The following is a 13,225-nucleotide window of genomic DNA, read 5'->3' on the forward strand; positions in this document are numbered from 1 at the left end:
ATTTGTCACCGGGTTTAGTTGGGGGGTAGTTGAGGATGTCACGGGCAATGAAAGTGACGATGATGTTGCATCGGTTACACCTAAAGAATCAAATGTTAATAAACCGGGGTTGGGTGAAAATGAGAAAAGTGAAAAGTTGAGGGTGAACCGAGTCAAGTTCCATTTCCATCGGCCTTACTTGACCCGGGTAGGAAAAATTTTATTGCATCAAGAGGTCTCTAAAAAGAAGAATTGTGGGACATGTTCAAACAAGTAAAAATTAATCTTCCATTACTTGATGCAATAAAACAAGTACCCGCTTATGCTAAATTCCTTAAGGAATTATGTACACAAAAAAGGCAACAAAAGAAGAAAATGCCTAAGCGGGTAGACTTGACTGGGCAAGTGAGTGTGGTCTTGAACGGGGAGCTTCCCCTTAAGCTCAAAGATCCGGGTACGCCATTGATAAATATACAAGTTGGTAATTTTCAAATGGCAAAGGCGTTACTTGATCTTGGAGCCGGGGTAAGCATTTTACCGGGGGGCTTATATGACCAATACGATTTTGGTCCGTTAGCAAGGGTGGAGACAACAATTGTTTTGGCCGATTTGTCTCAAAAGTTACCCCGGGAGATGGTTCAAAATGTAATTGTTAAAATTGATGAGTTTTATTACCCGGTTGACTTTCTAGTTTTGGACTACTCGTCCGCGGACCCAAAGCAACAACAAAACGTAATTTTGGGTCGGCCATTTTTTAGCACCACGCATGCCGTGATCAATTGTAGATTTGGTACAGTCGATATGACTTTTGAAAATTGAAAAATGCGCTTGAATGTTTTTACTAAAAATTCTAATGCTAATGGTGTTGATGAGTGTTTCATGGCAGATTTAGTTGATGGATGCAACCCGCATGAGTATGAGTAGGATGGTACGGAAGTTTATTTGAGTGATTTTTCTGAACAGGTACATGCTTATGCACTACGGGTTGAAGAGGAAAAACAGGATGCCATGGCTTTGAAGGAAGGTCAACCGCCATGGACTCACCAATTTAAAAAGCTTGCCGGTGGAAATAAATTCGGGTACTAAACCGTCATTGGAAGAGCCGCCAAGGTTGGAGCTCAAAGACTTGCCAAGCCACTTGAAGTATGCGTTTTTAGGGGACAATGAAACATTGCCAGTCATTATTGCCTCTAATTTAGAGTTGGTGCAAGAGCAAGCGTTGTTGGAAGTTTTGATAGAACACAAGGGAGCTATTGGATGGACGATTGCCGATCTCAAAGGTATTAGTCCATCAATCGTCATGCACAAAATTATTACCACCGAAGATGCAAAGCCAACACGAGAAGCTCAAAGGAGATTGAATCCGAACCTAAGGGAGGTAGTAAAAAAGGAGGTAGTAAAATGGTTGGATGCGGGAATTATCTATCCGATTTCGGATAGCGCTTGGGTGAGTCCCACCCAAGTTGTGCCTAAGAAGGCCGGTATTCAAGTAGTCAAAGACGAACATGGTGAACAAATTGCCACCCGACCGGTTACCAGGTGGCGTGTATGCATTGACTACCGGAAGTTGAATGCCGCCACTTCTAAGGACCACTTCCCGCTTCCTTTCATTGACCAAATTATTGAAAAACTATCGGGTAAAAAATTTTATTAATTTTTGGACGGGTATTCGGGTTACAATCAAATAGCAATACACCCGGATGACCAACACAAGACCACCTTCACTTGTCCATATGGCACTTTCACTTTTCGGCGAATGCCATTTGGCTTATGTAGTGCACCGGCAACTTTCCAACAATGTATGATGAGTATCTTCTCGAACATGGTTGGAGAGTCGCTTGAGGTGTTCATGGATGACTTTTCAATCTTTGGCACTAGTTTTGAATCATGTCTCAATGAATTACAAAAAGTTTTAAAAAGGTGTGTTGAGAAAAATTTAGTGCTAAGTTGGGAAAAAAGTCACTTCATGGTGCAAGAGGGCATTGTGCTTGGTCATGTGATATCGGAAAGGGGCATGGAGGTGGACAAGGAAAAAATACGGGTAATATCATCTTTGCTACCTCCGAAAAATGTTAAGGGTGTAAGATCATTTTTGGGACACGCGCGGTTTTATAGACGTTTCATCAAAGGTTTTAGTGTTATCACCAAATCTTTATGCAACTTGTTATTAAAAGATGTCCCCTTTGAGTTTACTAATGAGTGTATGCAAGCTTTTACTGTTTTGAAGGAACATTTGATCAAAGCTCCCATCTTGCAACTGCCGGATTGGTCAAAGACATTCGAGATTATGTGTGACGCAAGCGACACTACTATTGGTGCAGTTTTGGGTCAACGGGTTGATAGGAAACCGGTGGTAATTTATTATGCGAGCAACACTTTATCAGAAGGGCAACTGAATTACACCACAACCAAGAAAGAATTATTAGCGGTGGTGTATGCTTTGGATAAGTTTCACTCGTATATTTGGGGGAGTAAAGTTGTGGTATATTCGGATCATAGTGCGGTCCGATATTTGATGGAGAAAAAGGACACGAAGCCTCATTTGATTCGGTGGGTATTGTTATTGCAAGAGTTTGATTTGGAAATTCGAGATAAAAAGGGAAGTGATTACGTTGTAGCGGATTACTTGTCTCGGATCCCGGTGGAAGGAATTGATGATGTGAGTGAAATAAATGAAAGCTTTCCCGACGAGCAACTTTTATCCGTTTCCACCTTTGTTGCATCGTGATATGCTCACTATGTAAACTATTTAGCCACGGGTGCCATACCGAATCATTGGACCAAGAAGCGACGACAACAATTTATGGTCCAAGTGAAGCAATACATTTGGGATGAACCGGATCTCTTTAAGATTGGACCGGATCAAGTTATTCGGAGGTGTGTGCCCGAGACAGAATTGTTGGAAATTTTGACCCATGCTCATTCATCCGCATGTGGAGGTCATTTTAGTGGGCACAAAACGGGCTATTGGGTTCTCTCATGTGGGTTTTATTGGCCAATAATTTTCAAAGACGCGTGCGAGTTTGCAAGAAATTGTATAAATTGCCAAAAGATGGGAAGCATCTCGAAAAGGGATGAGATGCCATTACAACCGATCTTGGTAGTAGAGATATTTGATGTATGGGGTATTGACTTTATGGGTCCTTTCCCAAATTCGAATGGCTTCCTATATATTTTGGTAGCAGTGGATTACGTCTCAAAGTGGATTGAAGCTATTGCAACAAGAACAAATGACCACTCGGTTGTTTGTTTGAAGTTTGTTCAATCCAATATCTTTACCCGTTTCGGCATTCCGAGGGTTATCATAAGTGATGGTAGTTCACACTTCAAGAACTTTAATTTTGGGAAATTGTTGAAGAGGTATAGCGTGAATCACCGGATTGCCACACCTTACCATCCGCAAACGAGTGGACAAGTCGAGGTGTCCAACCGTCAAATAAACGAAATTCTTATGAAGGCGGTGAGAACGGATAGGAAGGATTGGTCGAGTAAATTAGATGATGCGTTGTGGGCATACCGAACGGCCTACAAGACTCCTATGGGCACAACACCTTACCGGATGGTTTATGGGAAGGGTTGTCATTTGCCAATGGAGTTAGCGCATCGGGCATATTGGGCGATCACTACGGTCAATGCGGACTACAATGAAGCGGGAAAGATGAGGAAGTTACAATTGTGCGAAATTGAAGAGCTTAGAGACGAGGCGTATGAATGTGCATCGGCGTATAAAGACAAACTCAAAAAGATACATGATGCAAAATTGAGGAAGAAAACGTTTGAAGTGGGTCAAAAAGTTTGGTTGTACAACTCAAGACTCACGATGTTTGCGGGCAAGCTCAAAAGTAAATGAATTGGCCCGTATGTCATTCGGCGAGTTGGAAGGTTTAGTGATGTAGACATCCAAGACGAGCAAACAAACAAACAACAAACGGTGAACGGTCATCGGTTGAAGCCGTACTTGGAGGGGAACGACATAAACAACTTGGAGCTTGATAAAGTGGGCTATATTCTACGCCCGGTCGATGAGGAACAACCATGAGAGGCCCAGGTTTGGTACTGTAAATAGTAGCATTTCATTTTGTTTGTTTTGTATAGTTTGCACAATTACCGTATTTCCTCAAAATCCGTGTTTGAAACAAGTGTGGGGATATTCGGGTCACGAATTACTCTAACGTTGTGTTGAGGACAACACGGGACTTTCGAGTGGGTAGGGTGATTTTTACATCTTTTTGAAAAATTTTATAAACACAAAAAAAAAAATCGAAAAAAATACTGAAAAAATATAAAAAGACACTTAGAATCACATTTTTCAGCAAACCAGGGATGCCCAGGTACCACCGTAATTTACGGTGGTACCGTAATTTACGGTGGCCAGTGTAAGGTTTTGTGCTTTACGGTGTAACCCTACTGAGTTACGGTAAGGATTTTGATCCAAGATCCATCGTAAGTTACGGTGGTACCATAATTTACGATAGACCTGGAACACGGAAGGGTTGACCTGGGCAGCTGTTTTCAAATAAAAAAAATATAATAACAATAATCACTCACGAGACTTAACCCCAGCCACTCCTTTTCCTTCATCCTTCTCCACCAAACATTCTTGCCTATCATTTTCACAAGACCCACAAACTCCATAACCTTCTTCAAGCTTCCAACTCTCATATCTCCTTCAATCCTTAGCCAATTCAAGTGAAATTGAGGTCTAACTTCACTAATTTTTCATGTACTCTCTGATTTTGCTAAGAAATTTGTGAAAAAACGAAGCTTTTGGGTCTGAATCATAAACCCTAGGTCCGAAAATTTTGGGGGTTTTTGAAGTTCTTGCTTTACATGTGTTTCTTGCATCTTCAAACAAAGGTATGAAGTTTATTTACTATGTTTTGTTGATGCATTGTGAGAAAGAAGGTTATTTTTGTTACTTGTTCATACCCACTTGCTTGTTCTTAGATGTTGTTATGAATATGGTTATTTGAACATTGTTATGGTTGTAGATATAGGTTTGATGCAAAGTAGTGAACTTTTGGGAATCTCTACATTGTAGAGATACAATACCCAAATTTTTTGAAAAGGATTTATAAAATTGTGGGTTCACTAGCATCTACAACCATAGTAAGAAGCAAGTGTGGGTATGTTTTGGGGAGAAAGGACTAATTTCTTTTTTTTTTGTTTGTGTATTGGTTGTGTTGTTTGCTCTATGTGTGTAGGAAAATGGTCAAAATGAAAGAGAGAGCGGGAGCTAGTTCATCCTCTTCGTTGAAAGGAAAGGGCAAACAGCCGGAAGTGCTGTTAGTGCAATACGTCTATTGACTTCGTCTTGTATCATGTAATGTAATAGGATAGGATAGAATATCCACTGCACGAGGTTCGAGAAAAGAAAGTTGGTGGAATAGAATGAAGGTCCGCTTATATGGACATGGTCCATAAGAGCAAACCTGTTTAACACATAGGTCCGCTCATATGGGAGACCAGATAAGCGAACCACCATCAATTACATAGGTCCGCTCATGAGGTGTCTCTATGAGCGAACCATCACCACTATAAATAGGTGCACATGTTGGTTCATTTGGCACGGTTCTGAAAATTGTAACGAAGTGCTGCCAGTTTGCTTTCAGGTTGTAAACGTTGTCAGATCAATATAGAAAAGCATTATATTTAGTTTGAACATCTGATTCATTGATTCCGCCTTTGAATTAGATAAACAACTCTTCTGATCGACTCATTCAGGGTCAACAACAATCCAACAAGTGGTATCAGAGCACAGGAGGAAGAGTTTAGCTCAAATTGGATCCGTTTTCTGTCTTCTACACCTTCTTTTTCAATTTGAACAAGTTTCTACGGTTAAAATCGAATAAATTTTTCACAGAATGTGTATTAGGGGATAATAACAAACCCTTGAAACTTTCAGACTGAAATTCGAACTAAAAAATGGACAAAATGGACCAAATAACCTTCGAATGTAGATTCACTTTTTCAGACAAGAGATAGGTTCGCTCGTAAGGTTCGTTTTGTGATACTAGATTCGCTCCAAAATACCTGGATCCAATTCAGAGGTCCGCCTTTAGTGTCACAGTCTGAGTAGATACGCTCAAAAAGTGTAGGTTTGCTCGAACTTACTTATCAGGTTCGCTCATCAGGACAAACCTGGTCCGCTTATCTGAACATAGTTAGATTTGCTCGTGTGTTAAATTTGTCAAAGGTTCTCTTCAAGGACATCAAGAAGATTCGCTTGAACGGACATTAAGTAGATCCGCTCGAACATACATTTTAGATTCACTTATTTGTACTGTCCAACAAGGGTTCGCTTATTCGGTCATTTTGGTTGGTCCGCTCATTTGTTCAAAGGAGTCTCGCTTATTTGTCTAATCTGGTTTCGCTCATACGTTCAATCTGATTTCGTCCAAGTGTCAAGATCATTTCACAACAATCGAGTGTCAGTGTATTTCAAATTTCTTGATATTGTTTAAACTGATTAAGTTTGTTTGGTTGCTTTCAGGTGATTTAAGATGTCGAACAACAGTGAAGAGTTCTACAACACATTCTACAATGCTTTCACTTCCAAATCAACAGATAGAAGATCTGAATTGAAAGAATATTCAAAAGAGATTTCAGAGAATTTAAAGTTTGAGAACATGTACGGTAGTCAGCAGAAGCCACCAAAGCTAATGAAAGTTGAAGACTATAACTGGTGGAAAAACAGGTTTGAAGGTTGGGTAAAAGCTTTCGCTCCTGAAAGCTGGTTAAAATTAGTGAGTGAATATAAAGCACCAGTGAAAGAAGGAGGAGAGTTAATAGATGAGAAAGATTTTACTGAAAAAAGATATAAAAGAGGTTGTGGCTGAATATAGAATGATAACGTTGATCAAACAGTCAGTGAGAGAGGATATTATCTCGTTACTTGAACAAGAAAAAACTTCAAAGAGATCGTGGGAAGCATTAGAGAAAAAGTGTGTTGGTAGTAATGAAATTGTCAAAAACAAAAAGAAATTGTTGCGTAGAGAGTTTGATTTATTCAGTTGTATGAAAAATGAATCTGTATGTAAAATGATCGAGAGATTTGGACATCTGAAAATGGAGTTGGCCAGATATGAAATCAAATATTCTGATGAGATGATGGTGGATAAATTGTTTGATTCATTGCCCAATGATCAAGAGTGGCAATATTTTGCTCTTATGCTGAAAAATACAATCAAGCCAGATGATTTAAAAGTGGATTTGCTGATTGAAAGGCTTGAAAGCCATGAGTTGGAGATAAAAAGATCCAAAGTCAACAGTCCAGCTTATCAGCAGAATGTGGAACTTTACTACAGAGGAAATGCACCACAGGCTGGATCTCCAAAAACAACATTTTCTGCAGAAAGTTCAAACTCAGTGAACAATGAAAGTCTTCACAGTGGATCTTCTTCAAACACCTCAGACCAATATGCTTCAAAGAATCTATTTCAGTGTAATATCGCAGTTGATTTGAAGAATGGGCAGAACTTCAGCGAAGAATCGGCGAAACAACAGATGGTTTTCTTGGCATTTGTACTGGAATCGTATGAAAGCCTCGTTGCAGGGAAGATTGGCAATACCAATTTGACGAAAGAAGAATATGATCAAATAGACCCCGAGGAGATGGAACTAATGGATATAAGATGGTGCATGGCCAGTGCGGTTCGTAGAGCACAACGGTTCATGGAGATCACGGGGAGGAAGTCAATTGGTGGACCATCTACTGATGTGCGTGAAGTGTGTTATATTTTAGATGTATATTTAAGCCCTTTTTTACACTTTTAGCCAAGTTTTAAATTTATAAAACACGATATTTACTAACACTAAACACACATATGGGCAAGTGCACCCATCGTGGACGTAGTATAGTGTTGGTAAGATACCGAGGCCGTCCAAGGACACAAGAGCTTTTAATACCGGTTTATCCTCAACGTCTAATCAAATCAAAAAGTGAGAAAAATGTTTTAAACTAAGAAAAATAAAAACTAACTAAATGCTGAAAAATAAAATAAAATAAAAACAGATAGACAAGATGAATCACTTGGATCCGACACGTGTGTTAGTATAACCTTTGATTATTTTCGCACTTTTGCACTTGTTTAAGAGATTATCTTAGTTATTGTAGTAGGCCCCTCTTTTGAAGGCGACGTTACCCTCAACCTAGTAGTTTGAGTCAGCAAGGATACAATCCTAAAGGGTCGGATTATTGAAAGATAATGAATTAAGTTATTAATGCAAATTGTGGTAGGCCCCGCTTTCGGCGGTGACGTTACCCTCGGCTAAGTAGTCTGAGTCAGCAGGGATACAGTCCTAAATAGCCGGGTTATAGTAGTAATAGTAGTTAACTTATGAGGGGGTCAAAGAGTTTGGATCCCCACCATCCAATACCTATGGGCATTGAAGGAGATCCTACTAAAATTGACCCAGGTCCCAAGCAGGACCTCTAAACGCTGAACAAGGGCAAGACCCTTACCAAACCGTTCCCTTAACGCCCGACCAGGTAGCCAACATACCTCCATATAGACCGTGGAGATATGAATGGTGAAAATCTTTTATTTTATATAGACAGTAAAATAATGCCAAGACACCACGGACAAACGATAAGGAAAGATCACCTTCAACATAAGCAACTAGTTATTAAAGTCATTAATACAAAACCAAATAAAAAGTGCAAAAGATTAAAAATAAAAAGTATTATACTAAACACTTGTCTTCACCAAGTGATGTAAGAGACTTAGGCAAACATGGCCTTGATTGTCAAGAACTCTTACTATCAATCTTGGATCCCGAGACGACTCACACACTCTACGATGGACAATGGATGATGGTGGTGGATGATGGTGTTATGGTGGTGGTGGGTGGTGGATGAAGTGTGAGAGAGGTGGTGTGCCAAGGGATGAGATGGAATGAAACCAAGCACCCCTATTTATAGGCTGAACAGAAGGCTGGGCACGGCCCCGTGTCCGCTGGACACGCCCCCGTGCCCGTCTGACACTCTCTCTCTTCATAAATTGTAATTCGCAATTACAATTAATGCGCCTGCTGTACTTTCACCACGCCCCCGTGCCCGCTGGACACGGCCCCGTGGTGGGCAATGGAAGCTTCTACAAGTTTGTCTTTTCTGCTGCTTCTTGGGAACGGCCCCGTGTCCGCTGGACACGGGGCGTGTTCAGTCTTCTGCTTTCTCTTCTTTGCCTTGGAGGATGCCGTTGAGGGTCCGGGCAGTCTACTTTTATTCCTTTTCTTGTATTTATGCTAGAATTAGTTGTCTTTTTGCTTCTTTTATGAATTTGAGCTCATTTCATCCTGAAAATACAAAAGAAAGACAAAAACACTCTTTTTCCAACATCAGTACTTAAAAAGGGTTAGTTTTATGCCTTAATTGATGTGATTTATATGTTGTATTTTACACACATCAAATACCCCCACACTTGAACTTTTGCTTGTCCTCAAGCAAAACTCTTTAAATGTGGCTTACACTCCCAAATGGAATAGGTAGAAGAGAAAGATTTTGTCTTGTCCTAGAGTGTCGGGAATCCAAGATCTTTGTTAGTTTTATTTTTATTTATTTACAATCCTATTCGTTATGATTTATTTGGAACGTTTCATAAGATAAATTACTTATTCGGGCATAGCATGCCATATTAAAATTCCATTTATATACAAGTTCACATACCTCGCGGGAGATCACTCAACACTCGGCCGAAGGTGTAATTTTTAGTGAATCACTCGAGAGCGGCATGGAACTTACGCCTTCCATAGGCTTGCCAAGCAATCAATCCTCCTCCTTTTTAACTTTTTACCTTTGTAAATATCAAGAGGACTTTTTGGGTGACGGGTTAGGCTTGGGTTAAAGGTGGGTGGTTGGGTTAGTGGTTAGTAAAAGGGCGAAAATCGTAAAAAGCGTCGGTTTTCGTGACATACCTTGTTTTTTAGTGACTTTTTATTTTGAAGTATTTCTAAAAACAAGCTTTTATAGCTTTTGTTTGTTTTTGACTTCATCATAATTAATTTTTTCTTTTTTTTCTTTTTTTAGTCACATAAAATAGCGAGATTACGAGAAACCGAGCTTGTTACTAAAATAAAGGGTGAAAAATAAAAAGGGTTTTTGGTGGGTAAAAAGGGTTTTAGGGTAATGAAATGAAAGGTTTAGGCTCAAAGGGGCTAACTAGGGGGATTTTGGGTAGGTGGTAAAAAAATGAAAAATAATGGTTTAGAAAGAAAAATATGGTTAGTTCTAATGCCTCCATCACTTACTTACTTGGGTTTAAGTTGGTGAGGACCGGGAATGTGTCGTCGTGGCAAGTTCTAGAGTTGTAAGAACCAAGCAGCTATTCACACAAGAAACGAAAAATGAGCATTTAGTCTAAAGATGTATATTTGTATGCTCAATAAAGGCTCAAAACTCACTTTTGTGGGAATGGGTTTTTAATGTGATTAAGTATATACAATCGAATTTTTAACTAGACTTGTTATGCCGTTTCGTAATTTTCTTATGTTGGTTCTTTGTTATCACGACGCTATCGGTTGTAAATTTGTAAAAATATAACCTTTTTTAGAACTTGTTATTCCCAAATTAAACCAAGACAAGCAAATAGTAAAAAAAACGAAAAAGTTTTTTGAAAAAATTTGGGGTGTTTAGCGGTTCCAATAGAGTTTTGTGTAAGGCTTGTATTTAGGATTTGCAAAATTCAAGGTTTTAGCATCCCCCCCACACTTAAATTACACATTGTCCTCAATGTGTCCCAAAAATAAGATTTTCGGTTGATTAGAATGTGTAAAAGTGGGTTAAAAAGCAAAGATTTATGTTACTGGCATCCTGGACACGGCCCCGTGGTGACCGGGCACGGCCCCGTGGTCAGGTGCCAGTAACAAAAATTAAAGATCTAAGACAGAAGCCTGGACACGGGGGTGTGTCCGCTGAACACGGCCTGTGTCCAGTTACCTAAACTGGTTGTTTTTCTGCAGGTGGCTCAGCACGGGGTCGTGTTGGTTGGGCACGGCCCGTGTTGAGCCTTCTGTGATGGAGATTTGTGTCGGGTTGCTCTGTTCTTTGTGCATGGGGCCATTTTTCTCGATCCCTTTTTCATCCATTACCACCATGAGTGTGTTTTATTCATTAAACAACCATCAATCTTAGAAACCATCATATCATTGCAAATATAGAGAGACATTACATAAAACTAATGATGAAAGTACATAAATATTAAACCATGGAGTTCCAGCCCTATGTTTTATTCTAATTAGCAAAATTTCCAAGAAGCTACTAATCTTGGTTAGATAAGGCTTTTAGAACTCCTTCTTCCGGGCCTGGTCCTCCTCATATGTCGGCGAGCCACTCCTCCACCTCCCTTGGAAGGAGAAAAGAGGGCTCATTTGCATTAGTTTGAGGAGTTTCGACTTCCGCTGGAATTTCTTGTGGGTGTTCCACGGGAGGTTCCGCGGGAAAGTCTTCCCACCCGGTAGGGTTGTTAACCCCGAGTGCCAAGTTCCAGTCCTGTTGTGGAAGGACTGGTTCCATAGGAGGTGCTACAAGAATGTTTAACCTTTGGTGCAAAAGGTTAATTTCTTGGAAGCTACTTTCAAGTCCCACCGTAAGATCGTTAATACGGTCAATTAGGACCTCCTCTACTGACGTCATTTCGTCGAGAGTTTCCCTCAATGCTATTACATAGTGCACAAGCGTAGCTTCAACGGGGGGCCTTCTTCCCCTTCGGCTGTTTGAGGAATGAACGGATGATGTTTCGCTGTTTTCACTCGCCATTCTAAGAAAAATAAACCAAAAACAGTTTATATGACGAAACAGTTTCTGGACACGGCCCCGTGCTCACTGAGCACGACCCTGTGTTCATCTTTCTGCAGAATTTTGAAGCAAGGAATCTTGGGTTTTTAAGTTATTTTCTGAGTTTATGTAGGCTTTTTGGTCATAAATAACTTTAAACAATGTTACACAACATGTTTTTACCAAGATTCCATGATCAAAACTCATTGTTTCCTACCACAAAGGTTGAAGAATTCAAACTTTTGATGGTAGTTCTTGGAGAAAGATGAAAAAAGAAGGAAATGTCTAGAAGAGGAAAGGACACGATGGGTTGTTGGAACCTTCTTTTAGACTTACCTAGGATTGTTTGAGAGAAGATTCCTTCAAATCTCTGTCCCAAGTTGGTCCAAATGTGCAGGATTTTTGGCTGCATTTATAGAAAACGACAGCCTTCTGGGCACGGCCCCGTGTTTGCTGGACACGGCCCCGTGTGCAGATGAAATTCTGACACAGTTTGTCCGTATTCTGACGTTCTGATCAGAAGGGAATCTTTTGGTGAACACGGGGGCGTGTTGGCCGGCACGGCCCCGTGTCGGGAAGCTGTTTTATGAAGTTTGTTGCTCATAAGGAGCTTATTTATATCGGGTGGTTCTTGATTTGTTGGGACAACCCCAAAGTGCCTAAGATACCTTAATTGTCCTATACTAAGGCGAGAACGCAAGAGTTTATCGGTGAGGGTAATTCCTATTTTCATTCTAGGTGGACAAGTCCAACCCTTTTCTGGGCTCTCGTTAAAGAAGGTGTATGCCGAATCGCTCAGGTCTATGTATGCATCGAACGAAGTCGATGGGGAGTCCTTCACGGCACAATCGACACAGGGACGACTATCGTCCAAGTCTTTCTAGGTATGAAGGTATTTTCGGGAGCAACGAGGTTGTCGGAATGCGGTTCCAACGTTTCCTCATGGTCATCATCTTGGGGCGGATCAATAAAATCCTTCCTAAGTTCTTTTGACCAATTGAGAATTAGTTCTTCTAGTTGAAATAACTCGTCGAGGAGCATTTCTCCTAGAATATCTGGCTGGGCGCATTCGAGGGAGAGATAGTGCTTATTTTTACCTTCGCCCCTCTTAAGGTTATAAGGAATCGGTGGGTCTATATAGTGGGGCCTATAATTGAGAAAATAACATTTTAATTCCTCATGTTCGCCTCCACATAATTGACACCACACACCATAAGATTGCCGAAAGTAAAAAGAATTACTATCACTCATGTTTGTGTCAGAAATTACCAACCGCCGGGATCTAACGGTTCTGTTTTCAGTAAGAGAATCTTGGGCACGGGGGCGTGTTGAGTGGACACGGCCCCGTGTTCAGCTTACTGTCTGACTTAAAACAGGATTGCCAGTTCCAATGATTGAGCACGGGAGCGTGTTCAGCAGGCACGGCCCCGTGCTGAGCTCTGCAGAAGCTGAAAAACTAAGAAAAATCCTAAA

General features: G+C 40.5%; 1 pseudogene; it reads left to right on the forward strand.

Moving 5' to 3' along the window:
• LOC110876182 overlaps positions 1 to 13,225 on the forward strand; it is a 54,429-nt pseudogene that overhangs the window by 921 nt on the left and 40,283 nt on the right.

Source organism: Helianthus annuus, chromosome 8 (assembly GCF_002127325.2).
Source record: "Helianthus annuus cultivar XRQ/B chromosome 8, HanXRQr2.0-SUNRISE, whole genome shotgun sequence".
NCBI lineage: Eukaryota > Viridiplantae > Streptophyta > Magnoliopsida > Asterales > Asteraceae > Helianthus > Helianthus annuus.